At 41.1% G+C, this 16675-nt stretch overlaps 1 protein-coding gene across 1 annotated transcript in view; it reads left to right on the plus strand.

Annotated features, from left to right (window-relative positions):
• The window catches only part of NTNG1 (netrin G1), a 142029-nt gene that overhangs the window by 5335 nt on the left and 120019 nt on the right, over window positions 1-16675 (plus strand). The gene's annotated exons all lie outside the window — the stretch shown is intronic.

A 16675-nucleotide genomic window follows, 5' to 3' on the forward strand; every position in this document is an offset into this window, starting at 1 on the left:
TTATTTTTGAAAGCATTTTGGCATTCGTAGATACTTTCTCAAATGAGACATTTTAAAACAGTGTTGTGCAATACCATTAGAAGATGCTGTTAAGAAAAAAACTTTTTTCTTTTATGGGCTAAATTTGAATAAAAATAAAGGATCCTAAATTCTATCTGTATAGTCTTACTAGACAGCATGGGGTAGAATGGGAACAGGAAGTTAAAGATTAAACTATTGCTATTGTCTTGTTTAAAGTGGATTTTCATAGTTGCATATTTTTAAAGTATGTACAGCTCAAAGTTACTGCAGACTTTGTTTACAACATCTGCATTCATCTAATTTGAACTCGTTGGGCATGTTTAATTATTACAGCTGTTGCTTTGTCACTGTAGAGACCTTACCCTTCAGAGAGCGGGGTTTTTGTTTTGGTGCCTCCTCCTAAGTCACTAAACATTTCATTGCATTGCATTTCTAACATGAGCCCTGAGAGCCTCAGCCCCTGCCCGCTGGCCTGTCCCCAGCAGGGCAGGACAGCTCAGCCCCACTGCTGGGGCTGCTCCCATCCAGCCCCACTGAGCCCCTCGCACAGCCCCTCGGCAGCCAGCGGGGCAGGAGGGACACCAGGGACACAGGCTGGCCCTGTCCGTCCCCCAGGGACACCAGGGGCACGGACTGTCACCAAGGGACACCAGGGACACAGGCTGGCCCTGTCCGTCCCCCAGGGACACCAGGGGCACGGACTGTCACCAAGGGACACCAGGGACACAGGCTGGCCCTGTCCGTCCCCCAGGGACACCAGGGGCATGGACTGTCCCTGCTGTCCCCCAGCTTCCCCACACTGGGCAGCGCCACCCGCCAGCCTACCTGTGCCTCTGGCAGCACCTGCTGTACACTCTGCAAAGGCTCCTTGGTCCTCATGGGAAAGGATTCCTTGGTTTCCTACAAGATTGAAAAAGATGGATATACTTAATGACAGCAGGAATAAAAAAAATAGTTTGGTAAAATGTCTGTTTTCATCCAACTGGAAGCAATCTAAAAATTAGTAATTGTTCATAAATCAAAACTGAGGATTGGTAGTAAAACAGATTTGCATTTTATTCATTATCACACATCAAGATGCTCCAGTAAATCTTTAACAACTCTGTCCAGTTCCTTTTTTTTTTCCTCCTCAGTTACACTTTGGGTACTGGAATGTTTTCAAGCCTGAAACAAAACAAAAGCACACCCACAAAGTACTTCTGTTGTTAAAAATATTTAAGGGTAAAACAGGGATCCTAAATAAAATAAACGGTTTCTACATATTTTCAGTTGCAGTTTTAAAACACATGTCACTAGTATGTGTAGAAGAGCATCCTTTTAAAGAGATTTATAATTTGTAAATACACTTTATAAGAGCAGCTGTTAAGCATTTTCTAGTATTGCCTTTATTCCATTTACTACTTGCTCTTCCAGTTTGGTTTGTTTTTCTCCTGAAGTTAGCTGGGAATAGTAGACATTTTTAGACCGTTATTTAAATAACAATTGATCTTAAAAAGCAGGGAGCTGTGCTGGGGGAGATTGTGGCTCTCTGGATGAGGCTCTTTAAAATACTGAGCTGGTGCCTCCACCCACTGCTCCCTCCTCCCTGGCCCTCCCAAAGCACCGAGGTGGGTACGTGGAGGGAGATACCCAAGTACTCTGTGGGAACTTGGAGTTTTGGCTTTGTTTGAGTATGGAACCAGTGACACCAATTTTATAAAGAAATAAATATCTTCCACTATAAAATAAATTCCCAGACATCCATGTTGAATGTGAATGGCTTGCTGCCAATGCAGTCAGACCAGAAACATCCCCTCAGCAGCACCTTTAGCAAAGTAATATAATACTGCTTTATAAATAAAATATTTACTAGACCTATCATAATTTGAACTGCTGCTGGTGAGGCAGAGGTGATCTCGATCCTGTGGCTCACTGCAGGGAGACTCCTGACCAGATTTGCTGGGGTGCAGTACAGCAGCACATCCCAGCTGGTGCTCCTTGGCCAGGGCTGGACAGCACATCCCTCCTGCGCTGACGGGAGGAAGAGCTGGGTGACCCCACTTCTTCTCTGCTAGAAAGCCTGAACTTAGAATTTTTTCCAGGATGGCAAATCCTCCTTTCAGCAGAGTGACCTTTGCCTCGTGACCTGCCGGTGTCAGGCAGGCTGTGGGAGGAGCGGAGCTGCAGCATCGCCCCCTCAGTTTGCTTTCACACAGTTTGGTCAGGGGCACGATGCCCTCAGTCCCAAGGGAGTCTGCAGCATCAGGCTTTCCAGGATGAGGACACTGTACAAGGAGACTTATATTTCTTCCCACTGTGGTAGACAAGTCTCAGAATGTGAATTTTGGATTTACTTGGCAGAACTGAGCAGAGATAGTTTTATGCTGCTTAGGTTTGTCCAAATTATCTGGATAAACATATTTTTCTATCTTCATTTAGTATCTGAATGTCTCTGAACCCCGGAGTTTCATGTCTTTCTCTTGCAGAGCTTGTACTTTGTAAAAGCTAAGAATCACTAGAAACCAAATGCAAGTTCCTGAGGCACTTCCATATATTAAAATTTCCATTTGTAAGCATCTTGTTGAAACAAAGCCAAGTGAACTCAGCTGAGAATTCTACAAACCTAGGACAACCAGGACAACCATTCTGGTTAGTGGGCTCCCCAGAGTCCTTTGAGAAGGACGAAATCAGTAAGTTGACTCTCAAGTAATGATTTTAACATTTAGACGTTTATGTTACTTCTAAAGCATCCAGTCCTAATGCAACCCAAATCACCTTCATTCATTCAAGAAAAAATAAATGTACAAACTGAGATGATAATCTGCACTTCCGTCCCTTCTCCTTTATGCCTGGAAGCAGAGGGGGAGAAATACAGACAGGCATTAGCAATTCCTCTTGACAAAGTATGGAAATTACCCATCTCATTACGTGAGGATGAAAACCTGTCATTTATTTTTACCTACCGAGTTTAGAAAGGGCTGAATCTGTGGAAGCTGGTCAATTTTAGCATGAGTACCACTGCCACTTTTCTTTTTTAAATACTCATACTGCTTTGCCAAAACTGCCATTTCAATACATAAAATGACATACCTATTTAAGAGTAGCTAAAAACGGATGAGAGATCTGTTAATCCAAATATTTCTTGACTTGTTTCAAGACCTATGAGTACTGGCTGAATATGAAAATAAAAAGTAATCCCAGATACTATTAAGGCCATCAAGTGATGAGATGCAGATCCCTGTGTACACTGGAAAACTCATCTCCCTAGTAAAAAATAGGTAGCTCTGTACCCGATTTACTTGTAGAAACAATTACTGTTGTAGACATTTTAGGTATGGAAATTTGTGTTTTCACAGGTCACTTGTGGTGACATCATCTTGATCTACAAGTACAAATATAGCTAAGGACACAAAAATCCTTGGCATTGAGCTGACTTGGCAACGTGCATAAGTGATTTCATGTAGCTTTGATGTTTGATGTGTTGTATTTTCTGGAAAATGGTTTTATTTCTTATCTTTTAGTTCTTTAGGCAGATTGTTTATATGGAATTTAGGAATAAAAAAAAAGGGGTGGAAAGAAAAGTATGCAAATGAATTTTAATTATATTTACTACAAGCAAGAACTTGTACTATATCAGGGATATTTTATGTCAGGCTTCAGCCCAGAGAGAATTTTTATAGCTACGTATTTGTAAAACCTCTAAAAGAAGACACCATTGTGATGAAAGGAGCATTTTCTTACATGTACGTGCTGTGTCTTTACAACATCTTGGTGCATTTTAGATTTTTATCTGTAAAACTGTCACGAGCCACATTTTAACTCACCAATTTGATTTTTACCAGCTACACCTGCTCATAAGACGTTTTCCTCCAGTGCAAACTAGAAACAGAGCTACTTGTGGGTGACATTAACAAGTGACTGGGGGTGGGGAGGTGGTAAAAAATGAATAAAAAGGAATAGCAAACAACTACACAAAAGCCCTCATCCTCTAAAATCTGCAATGTGTATAGCTGTAGGGGGAAAAAAAGTACAGAATGCAGTTTTCTAACTGCTAAAACAACTTTTTCTACACGTGCTATTTTCCTCCTCTATTTTTAACACCAGCTTGAAGACTGACATGCCTCTTGGCTTCCTTGACCATATGGATCTGCCAAGTAGTATGAATACTGTAGGGATAGCCTGCAGAAATATCCTAGCAAGGTGTCTCACTTCACAAGGGTTGATTCAGACATCCAGACGCATTAAGTAATGGGTTTAAGGGGTTCAAGCATTGTAGCTTCCCTCACTAAATTAGTGGGGTAAATTTTTGCCAGTATGTTTGCAGTATTTTTGCCAGTATGTTTTCCTGAAAAAGAAGTGGGATAAGCCTTTGAAAATAAAATGTTAAGAACATAGAAGCTCTTTGTCATCTGAAGCAGTGGCTTTGATTTTTTTTAAAAAGATACACTTCAATAACTAAAAGGAAATTAGAAGTGACTCATCATGTATATTTCATGCCTAAGAGCTACTGTTTGACTTTACATCAACAGGGCTTAAAATATGATCTTCCATTGAAATTAATGTGTCCTGTGTTAGGCAACAGAAGGACTCCTACTGACAGCAATGGACGGTGACAAAATGCAGCTTCCTTAGTGAGCATTATCCTCTGCACTGTACCAGTTTGAAACTCTCAACGAGAAACCATAAAACCATCTTAAGTTAACTGTATGCCTTTATATTCTAATATTTTTCTTGTCAGAAGCAATTTCACTGAAGTTCACCTATGTACAGCACTTACAGTTTTAAAATCTTCTTTACTCATTTTACTGGTACTGGGATTTGGATTAGTTCAGCCATTGTGAGCTTCAGTGCAAGGCTCTTTGTCCCTAGTGACAAAACAAGTTTTGGAGACTGGGGCATTACTCATCTTTTCTTGGTTTTGGGGCGTACAAGAATATACTGAAAGGATCTAGCTGGAAATAGCTGGGCAGCTAGGACACATATATAGAATACTTAACAGGGTTTGCATATTAAAATATTCTATTTTAGCTTTATGCATCTCATGGATTATTTGTAAATAATTGAAAAGGACAGAAGACTATTATTGACTAATCTTTCCATAGTTCTCCATAACTGCACCATCATTGCTTGTAGCAGTCAAACATTAGCCAGGCGTCATCAATCATGAACTTCAAGTTTTATAAGTTTAAAAACAGGTCTCAGAAAACACTACAACAGTTGTCCTTCCTTTGTTAGACAAGGTGGGGGTTTCAGCAGAACATTTTGTCAAATTTTAAGCCTTGACAAAAAGTCTGCCATTTTTTGAGTGTTAAACAGTGGACTGATGTCTGAAGTGCCACATGGGGTCGGTGTGAGTTTTTTTAAGCCATACAGACAATTGTTTTCCCTCTTCTACAATCTTCAAGTCCTCAGCTGGTGTAGAGTGTACACACATTTAATGGGATGGCGTGGCAGGCAGTTCTCCGTGTCTGCCATTTGTGCAGTCCATGTGGCCCTTCAGGGTGCCAGCCCCTCTCTCTCTGTCTTGAAAATGGTGGAGAAAAAGACTGAAGAGAGACAATGGAGAGTTGTTCCAAAGAACAGAGGAGCCTGCCTGCCTTCCTTCTGGTTGCACCCCTGTCGTGTCACACCTTTAATGTTCTGCATCTTGAGAAGCCACCAGGGCTGATGGGCTTGTTCTTACATACAGTTCTGATATCCTATTTGGATAATACTCTTTTTGGAAACGGTATAGATCACACAGACCTAATCTGTGGACTTTAGATGGGTACAGGCAAAGTGTTTTCTAGAGGTTTTCTAAATTTAAAGAGTTCAGCAGTAGGATGGGAGTAGATTGTGCAGAAATGCTGATTGGTTGATGAGGACCTGCTCACCATGCTGCTTTTCCCAGGTGCTCACTCTCTAGGACAGTAAATACATTGCAGGAGCTCAGAAAAAGCAGGCATAGCCCTTTTACAAGGCAGTGTTTGACTCTCCCAATCAATAACAATCTGGCTAAGAATTTGAAGTAAATCTTGTTCTGGTGATTGTATCATGTCAAGGGCATCGTACTACTAAGTGATGGGTTTGGAATAATAAAATTGTACATAAGATCAGAAACAAAAATCAAAAATCAGGGCACCACTGAGTTGTACTTAGGAACAGGGGCTTTTTTCAGTTCACATCCTCAAGGTCATTACGCCTCTACTAGTGCAACCATCAACATCCTCCTCCTGTCAGGCCAGTTCTCATAACATCAAAAGAAAATTTACAGGAGCCGACCAAGAAGAAAAATGTTCTTCACAAATTACTACAGGGATGAATGGCACCTCTGCCTATGATGACCTGTTTAACACTTTCTTGATGACACCACTGTACATGAGCTTCTCTCAACTCCTGTCATGTAAGCCACAGTTGATTTTTTTGTCTTTCAGCCAGCCAACCACCAAGGCCACAGAAAGCAGATGTAAGGGCTATGCTGAGCAAACCTTTGCTGTCACTGCCTTTTCTCTTAGTAATTATTTTCTTGATAATTATGAGCTGTATAAAGCAGGAAAAAATCCTGTATCACCAGAAAAGCAGAACAAGTTTACTTTTACAGCGATGAAATAAATCATAAATTGGAAACACTTTGTAATTCAAAATTACCCCTCCTAACCAAGGATCAGGTGCCCAGCATTTTGCTGCAACACGTGTCAACATTGGCAGTGCAGCTCTAGCAAAGGGCAGCTGCTGAAGAAGAGGACAATAAACCTCCTCATCAGAGCTAGTAGGGAACCTGTGAGGGAATGCTGGTCTTGGTGGCACACCCTGCCCTGTATCCAACACACACCAGAGTGTTCCAGGGGTACTACAGCCCCACCTAAGCAAGCCATGCAGGCAGCACACAGCAATGTTGCATGTCGGAAGGTGGTACCAGAGACCCCTCCTGTTTCTGTGTGGAACTTGAAGGGTTCTTGGATAGTTTGTTTCCAGTAGAAATCAGCTTTCTGCCACATAAGAAATGCATGTGATTCTAACAGTATTGTCACTGAGACTTTGTTAGAAGACATTATCAGGCCCATAAACACCCCAGACAGAGGAGCTTGCAATGGAGCCTGCAATACCACTGTACCTGCCAACACAAAAACTTATTTCAAGCCTGCACATTGGAGATCTTCACATGCCAGGTGATGGGGTTCAGTTATTATTGGCTTTAATTACTTAGAGTTTTCTGCCCTAGATTTCTTAATGCTTGATACAAAAGAGGCAGTACAAAATAGTAAGCACAACAAAATACAGGCAGACTGTAGAGCTAATTTACAGAACTTTAAGCTAATGAGAAATGAGAGTCCATTCCTACAAAATCTTTGTCTCAGTGTCTTATTCTGCAGTCAGTGAAATTCACAGGCATTGAGAAGCCATAGAAAAGAGCTATTTTCTGATTTGGTTTGGGTTTTTGGTAGAATGTTTTTAGCTTTTCCAAGTTTGATGAGTTGGGTTTCAGCTATTTTTTTAATATAATTTTCTTTGCTAATTGTATGTGCAAGGGTCACAGAACTAAGGTTGTAAAAAAAAAATCTAATTTTAACTTGCAGTTGATTTATGAAATGATACTGAGTTCCTTGAGTTTGGGAAAATAACATATACCACTAATAATCTCTGGGAACTGATTTAACACTGTATTCTATTGCAGTGCTAGGAAGAAGCCAAGGACTTGTAACAATCTGTCATTTGCAGTGACATTTTTATTACTCTTTCAGAAAGGCTGTGCTTTAATTGTCTCCTTGGTTCAAATCAACTTCTTAGTTTGCTTTAACAGTATTTTTTTCGCTGTAGCTACCATTGCCCTTGCTATAAGAAACCTAAGCTCTCTGTATATTTCTGGCATGGTAACTGCCAACAGGAACAGGAGCAGAGAACCTACCCGTGTCCTTCTAATTTAAGAGACTGAAAATGCTACTGACTGCAAGTCGCATTTTCATGGAGTTCACACCAAATTCCTTGTAGACCTACATCCCAGGCAATTCCCCCTTGATTCACTAGGATTGACCTGAGAGAAAATCCATGAAAATACTATACCATTTTTTCCCAGTATTGTGGAGTTTGCAACAAGCTGCCCAGTGGAGAAATAGCTTTGCTTTCAACTATTATAAAGAAACTGCAAGCTCTTAATTTAGTAGCAATGTCGCTAGTGCTTTAGCATCTTCTGCAGTGTGCCTCCAACTGATGAACTGAAGCACAACTATAAATAACGATGATGTCTTTGTCAGCTTGTGAGAAAAAAGGGTTGGATTTTGGATTTGTTTTTTGGTTTGGTTTATTTTTCACATTTCCTGGAAGTGCATACAGTAAGATATCTCTAATCTCTTCTTTTGCTTAATACATAGATTTATCTCTTTGATGGGTTACTGAATCAAACACCAATCTGTTGCCTGCTGGTTCATAGCTCAGTGACCCATGGGAGCACTGCCCTAATATTTTGTTGTATACAACGGGTACCCCAAAGTTCAGTGATTGCATCAAGTTCTCAGCTTTACAGTTCAGAACTTTGAGGTGCACTTCCCTTTCCAAGTGAGAGGCAATTTCCCTCCACCGCAGACTGGACTTCACAGAACCTGGCCAAACTTCATTCTCAGACCTCTGGTTTCTGTGCATTCCCTATCCTTCACCACTCTGTATTTGATAACTAAGAAGTTGTCCAGGGAACAAATGGCTTTGTTCATTTGGTTGTACCACCCCTGTATTTTAAGAGAGTACCAGTCAGAAAAGCATAAATCTCCAGATTGAGGACTCAGTGCAATGATGAAGATGAGGGACTTGATGCCAGCTGTGGCAGCATAGCTGGTCTGCATGCTAAGAGGTTTTAATGAAGCAGATGAAATCCATCCTGGATTCTGAATCACATACACATTCAGGCAAAATATGATTAGGAAAAAGAAAAAAGAGTCAGTTTTCAGGGCTTGCATGCATTCGGGTTTGTTTGCTTGAGTATATTTTTGGAAGGTAATGTTAGATGCTAAGGGAAAGTTACAGCAAGGCTTGTGACTAATGGATAAGATGCAGTATGCTCTGTGATGCTATGAGAAAAATGCTGATGCAGTTAACTGATACCAGAGAGATAAAATAACACCAGCATTAAAAAAAAATAAGCCAAACTGAAAGATTTTGTCAAATTTTTGAGATCCCACCTTGGTATCATTTTAGAGGATGTTTCTAATTAGTAGCCACAGAAATAATTGCTGATTAAATTGTCATACAACTCCATTAATGAGGTGAAGGAAAAATAGCAACATTTTCATTTTAATGAGATGTCTGCTCTCTCCTCCTCTCTACTATGCATCTTAATGTACCTTGCTGTCTGCACTGACTTGGGGCTCCAAGGCTTTGTCATTTCTTGGCAATTCTGTTCTCTAATTTCTTCTGACACATGGTGCTTAAATCCACACGAAATGTGAGGTGAGGCAGAGAGGATTCCTGCAGACTGCCATGCCATAAGAGGAACACTCATTTGCATTATTCATTAGATAAACGCACTGTTTTGCATCTCATTCGGGTCTCCTCCATTTCCAGGCAGGGGATGGAGACAATTCATGGAATTGCTGAATTTTTGAATGATATTAATAGTGTTCATTTGGGATTAAGTCTCCATTGTCTGCTGCCCTGTATTCTGTCCCAAGCTTACCTTAAATACCTACAGAAATTAGATCCTTTTGTTCTTTTTATAGTAAACTGTGCCTATTTACTGCATAGTAAAGGGTGCTAATTTGTTTATTGTTGCAATTTTGAAAGCATTTATCAAAGCCATAATTCACTGCTTGATCATTATTTGTGATTATTGCAATCTTTCTCCTTTTTTTTCCTCTGAGGTTATAGTTCAAAAGCAAAAGCTTGTAAATCAACTGCAGTGATCTGTCAGCATCTATAATTTTTTTTCCATTCAGTATTCTTGAGCAGTAAGCTTTTAAGAACTATATGCCCTCTGTTAACTAGCATGTTAATGCAGTAAAGTTGAGAAATACTATAGCCCTAGATAACCATCAACATTGTCTCTCTCTCTTCTAAGCTTTATGAACCCATTTACATTATGCTTAGCATTAATATTTGATTCAGAAATCTATACTGTAAAAGGGATAGGATATCATGGTTCTGTCCTCAGGGTGTTGGGGGAGGAAGGTTAATTTTGCAGGATGGGGGTTAGTACTATTGAGCTCTTTCATCCTGTTATTAAACACAGGCTACTGTCTGGGGAAATTGGAAATTTTAAAGGACTTAAACCAGTATCATTATTGCATCAACACTTTTTGAGAAAACCTATATCATAAACACCTTCAACTGCTGCTGCAACCCACAGGCATTCCCTGAACCATCATTTACCTCCAAGGACAGCAAATTGCAAAAACAAATAGTGGTTTATTAGCTCAGTGGGTTAGAGCATGGTGCAGACACCACCATGGTTCTGGGTTCAATCCCTGTATTGGCCGTTCACCTAAGAGCTGGACTCAATGATCCTAGTGGGTCCCTTCCAACTCAGAATATTTGTGGTTCTGTGACTTTCAAAGCCCTCCTTTACACCGGCTGCTGCACTGGGCTGTATATTGCCCAAAACCAAGGAAAGACATTGCCACCATTTTAAATAGCTTGGACCACAATTGAAACACAGATGTCAAAAGCAATTAAAAAGTGGGGCTCTGAAGGCTGACTTAGGCACGTGTTAAGGCTAATGATTGTGCATTATCTTTGTTGAAATTGTTGCATGGCTCTCTGGCTGCTGCTGTAGCTCTCTCTGATATGCCATGCTAGACAAATTCAGTTCCTGAATTAGAAGGTAGGAAACACAATGGCCCTGAGGAGCAGTTAGTCAAGACACGTCATCTGAAAGCATGGTTATGGCAGAAAATACAATTGAAATGGCATATGAAAATGAAACCAGTTTATATTAGGACTCTGCCTAATACACAGCTTAATTATAAGTGAATTTGCCACAGGTTAGTGACAGCTGAATCTAAACAAATCACCTAGCTAATGTGCTGACTGCACTAACCGCAGTTGTTGTCAGGGGTGGAAGATGCCATATGGCTCCTCTTCTCTACCCAGGTCAAAATATCATTAGGAAGAAGCTTAACTACATCGACACAAATGAGGAATTAGCCAGTCTGGCTTTCCTACAGCCTGTGGGGTGTGTGCATGTCCCAGGGTCTGGCCATTCCCAGGCACAGTGAGGGGCCACCCAGATTTTTCCAGAATGTACTGAGTGGAGGAGTACCATGGTACTTGAGGGCAAACAAAGGCAGCTGGTGCTCAGTTGCATTGCTCAGACACAGCTTAGCTCTCCAAGACATGCCCAGATTATGTTTGGGCACTTGGTGAAAGGAAGTAGAATGTAAGTGACACTGACTGCAAAGCAGGGCAGGGAAGGAAAGGGCTGAATGACGCACAAGCCGGTCCTGCACCAGGCGAGGTCGCGTTCAGCCACAGGGAGGGCTTTCTGTGCAAATGATGACAGAGTCAAAATCCCAGGCAGTGTATTTGGTGCAAGTCTCCTAAAGTTTGTACAGCCTTTTGATTTTGTGAACAGACAAAACTGTACAGAAATCTTGCAGTGCCATGACCAAGGTGTTACCCCTCACATTCCCTTTTAATTTCAGAATCTTGTCCATTTAAAAGTATCAGCTAAAACCAGTCACTAAGAATAATGCAGAAGCTACTGCTTCTGCAAGAGCCACAGAGCTTCCTTGCACCACCACTTTGAAATTAACTTTTAGCATGTCTGTTCTAAACTGTGTGATGCTTTTCTAGGTTGCACCAGAAGTACAGTTTATGCTATATTAAATTGTTATTAACTATGAAATGTCATCCAAACTATAATGTTCTGCCAGTTCGAATTATATATTTTTGTTACGCTTCTTGCTTTGAAAAACACATATTTGAAATTTTTAAGCATGCCAAGTAGGCCAGATGCTGCCCTTCAGAAATAAAAATTGCCTTAACTGATTCTATGATGATTTGAGTTGTACAAGAGCCGTAAAATTTCTGGCAGACTTAAAATATCTTTCCTTGAACACTGGTCCCACTGTGCTGATCTTGCTGTCAGCAAGGGTTTGCAGATCCTCAGTTATGAAACACCTTGTCACCACTCACCCAGCAGCCTGCTCCTGCTTTGCTGTGAAGTTTGCTAAAGCGCTTTGTCCAGATTTTGAACTATAGAATGTATTTTCTAATGATTTTTTTAGGAAAATGGTTGTAGGCAGTCCTCACCCTGAGATAAAACTCAGGGTAGCTATTCTGAAGTGTATTGCAGAAAAGGTGGATAATTCATTATGCAGAAGCTTTTAGATTATTCTAAACAATATTTACCCTTAAAAATGTCCTTGTCTAGTGCAAAGTGAGGAGAGCAGCTGTTCAAAATTTATTTTTATCATCACTCTTCAATGGATATTAGACCTCTTTCTCTTTTGGGGCTTGCCACAGTGTCCCTGGTGAATTTACTGCACAGCTCTGCCTCATTCATAACAAACCACCCATTTTATCTGCCATGAGATTCTCTGCATTGCCAGAAGCACCTCTGAGTCTAGAGCAAGCCTACTGAAGTCACTGTGGAAGCATCTAGACCCTGGTTTAGTTTTTCCATACTGCCTTCACCATGTTAAGTAGACCCAAAAAAAACCCCTACTTTTGGTTGGTTTTAGGATGGAGCAGAAGTTTTCTACTGACACAGGAAAAATTCCTCCAGTTGCAGAGGATTGGCAAAATGAGCCCAATGTCATCTGCTCTTTGATCCTCCTCCTATTTCAAAAGCTTATTGAGGAGATGGACCATGCCAGCAGCTGGAGGACATGGAGCAGGCCTGAGAAAAATCCTTCCAGGCAGTCAGAATGCTGGGCCTTGTGTAACCAGCACAAGCTAGAGTACCCTACAGGATGCTCTAAATTATGCCTAGAGTTCTTCCAAGTCTTAGCAGGATGAAATGTTCTTTAGGACCACTCTTCTCCCTCTTCATTTGTGATGAGAATAAACTGGAAACCAAAATACATGAATTTGCTCCACACTATAGGTAACAATTTCTACAGTACGTTCATAAATTTAAAAACTAAATTTGTTTAAAATGAGCTTCAAGAATGACAACTGAAATAAAAATTTTGACACCTTTCAAATAGAATAGAATCATAGAATCACTGAGTTTGGAAAAGACCTCCAAGATAGTTGATGCTGACCTATTACTGAACACCACCTTGTCAGCTAAACCACAGCCCTAAGTGCCACATCCAGTTGTTTATTGAATAACTCAGGAATGGTGACTCCACCACCTCCCTGGGTAGCTCTTTCCAATGCTTAACTACCCTTTCAGAAATTCTTCCTCATGTCTGACCTGAGCCTCCCCTGGCACAGCCTGAAGCCATTTTCTCTTGTCCTGTTGCTGGCTGCCTGGGAGAGGGGCCAACCCCCACCTGGCTACAGCCCCCTTTCAGGTCATCTCAGAGGGCAGAATGTCTTCCCTGAGCCTCCTTTACTTCAGGCTACACACCCTCAGCTCCTCCTCATAGGACTTAGTCTCTACACCTTTCACCAACTTTGTTGCCTTTCTCTGGACATGTTCCCAGCTCCTCAAAATCTTTCTTGAAGTGAGGGGCTCAGAACTGGACACAGACCTTAAGTGTTTCTTGGTACTACAAGAACATTAGTCATTTGGAGCACAGAAAACTTGACAGGCTGCAGCCCTTCTAATATGCCTCACTGATTACAGAGAGCTGATCCTCATTTGTTCATCCCTCACATGTGAAATTCTGAGAGCTGCATCAAATTAAGTTCCAAGTGTATTTTCAGTTTATGTTGAGAGATGCCACTATTTCAGCTAAAAGAAAAAAGGAATATTGCTTTCCTTCTAGCAGTTTGAACAGTGCAAGGAGCTTACATCTGTTACAAGAGGAAAACACTATCTTTATGCATTCTTGCAAAGCAGCCAGTGGCTAATGGACAGGAAGTCTTTCTGAAACTTTTGCAAATCTACATAATGTTCCTGAGGACTGGAGTGTGCGTTCGAATCACAGATTTAACTGAGAGAAGAAAAGCGGGGGCATTTGTGCAGCCAGATAGCTCACTGTTGGCTGTGTATCTGAGAAGGATCAAAATCACAAGTCTTGCCAGCTAAGAATAGCATTATTTTAAGTTTAAAATACTCCCTTTATGATGTTTCCTTTCAGTTCATAGCACATAAATCAGTGCTGCTTCCTGCCCTTCACAGGAGACCTGAGTGTTTGTAGGTGTTATGCCGTGATAAATGTGGATATCTGTGAGTGCATGGAGTTGGTCCCTTCTCCAGAGCAATGACTCACTTGTAACCAGGGTGCCTGACAGAAATCCTATAGAGGCATGAACTAATCTAAGTTGCAATGACCAGAAATAAATGTGTACAGTGGTAGCTGATTATACTACAGTTTCTTACCACAAGCTGAAGCACAGAGTTGTAAGACTGCTCCTGAGAAATGCAGTCTCTGATGGACTTTCATTGCACTTAATATTTGTGTTGCAGAGCAAATGCATCATAGGGGTACTCTCTAAAACCTGGAGACCTGTGACTCAAATTACATGATTTATACCATGATCTTCCTGTTCATCTACAGTGCCTGTGCCCATCCATGTATTCGCTGTCATGTGCTGTGAACAGGAGCCAGCACCTGCACCTCAGCTCACACCAGCCAACTTCCCACAGCAGTGCACTGCTTCTGAATGCTTTAGTGTGCAAGCTCCTACTGAATACTGTGATTAAGGGTTCTCCCAGAGGAAAATTAATATAAGAAAATTATTGAAAACTATATATTTCCTTAACTTATCTCGCTGTTCACTCCAGGTACCTTCAAAAGAATTAAGTATATAAATATATATATATATTTAGTGCTTTAGAGGCTATACAGGAGATCACAGAGCATTAAAGTTCCTGCTTTCATATAGAATTGTTAAAAGTCAGTCACAGTGGTAGCTTTCAAGGAATAGCACTTATTTGCCAAGCCAGCTAAATTTAGGAGATTACTGCTATAACTCAGGCATTCCAGTTAGTTGTATTTCTTTTTTTTTTTTAAGTCGATGGTGCTATTACAGCAACTTAATCTATTTGCATCTGTCATTTCTCAATACAACTCCTTCAGCCAAGCAGTCCAGATTTTCTTTGTCTGAAAACCTTTCCAAGCTTCTTGTCCTTTCTTTGTCACAAGGTAATCAGAGTTCTCTGAACATCAAGTGGCATGAGAACAACAGCAGTAACAATGTCTAAAAAGTTGTGGGAGTCTGCAGGGGAAGTCAGGCAGAAAGTAATATCACACTCTGCATCAGCACTTAATGATGCATCATTTCCATAAACTTACTGAAGATGGGGGTTTAACTGGTTGATTCCCAAGTGAGCATTTTCTGTGTTGTCACTGTAAAAATATTTATACAAGTGTATTATTTAGGGTAACATGTATTTATGAGCCCTTCTTGTGCTAACAGCGTGCTGTCCAAACAGCTGGGTGATCCCCTACCCCAAATGCAAGCTCTCATTTTATGGACAAGTTGTGAAGTACAGGGAAGTCAAGAATCCACATTAGCCAGCGTGAAAGATATTAGTTGTAACAAAGCACACAATATTTAGTGCCATATTTCCAGTTGCTGTAAAAGAGGGCCCCTTTAAGGAGATTCATTATCTCATTTCACTGATTTTTATGGAGAACTCCTCCCAAGTGTGAAAAACAGCATGAAAGAAAATACAAGGGATCCTGTGTAATAAAAAAAGTGTAAGTAAGTAAAAAACAAGCAGGTAAGGAGTAAAGGCTCTTATCACCAAGCAGTGCTGTGAGGGCAGCACTCACTCACTGATATCAAACTGAAGATGATGAGTGTGGCAGGAACAGGCAGTGAAGGGTTCCAAAAGTGAGGGTGAACAGCTGATGGCTGATGAGATGGAGGAGTAGCTGGTGCAGGAGTGCAACAAGAGCCTGCAATGAGCTAGAAAAACCATCTTAGCAGAAGCATTCTGGATTTCTGGATGGTTATCAACAGGCCTAGATTGTATTTGTCAAGGCCAGAAAAAAGGTTGTTGCTGTAATCAAAACATGGTGTGGGAAGGGCCTCAATGAGAGTTTAACTAGGAAGATGGATAGGAGAGACTGTATCACAGTGATATGATAGTGATGCAGCATGGAAGCCATAAATCATCTGGCAGAGCCAGTCCACTGTCAGCAAGGCCAATTAGCCCATGATGAGCACTGCGCTGCCAAAGCGAAGCGTCTGCTACCCAAGCTATCAGGTTTTTAGCTATCACAAGAACATCTAAACAACAGATTTATAGCTAGCTCAGTTCTCTGCTCTGTGCAACTAAATACAGTGGAAACATATTTAGCCTAAGTGTGACTTTCCAAATTAATCCACCTGGCAGGCGGGAGGTACAGCAGATCCTGTTCGCTTTAAGTCATTCTTTGCAGAATGTTTCCTGCAGTCACAGTTTCCTTTCTCTGCAGTCCTGCTTTTGACTCACAGTTCTCAACTTCAGTCACTTACAGCCTCTCCTTTTTCTGATCAATTTCCCTACAGCAACCCCATTTCCTCCCCCAGTACCTCAAGTTTCAAACCGAGGGTCCAGTTCTGCTTTGTCTTCCATGCCAATGCAAACAGTGTTTGTCCAGACAGATACTCAGCAGTGACGTGCGCTGCGAGGAGTGACGTGCTCAAAGAGCAGACATCTTCT

This window comes from Pyrgilauda ruficollis, unplaced genomic scaffold (genome assembly GCF_017590135.1).
Source record: "Pyrgilauda ruficollis isolate IOZ18807 unplaced genomic scaffold, ASM1759013v1 scaffold49, whole genome shotgun sequence".
NCBI classification, from domain to species: Eukaryota; Metazoa; Chordata; class Aves; order Passeriformes; family Passeridae; genus Pyrgilauda; species Pyrgilauda ruficollis.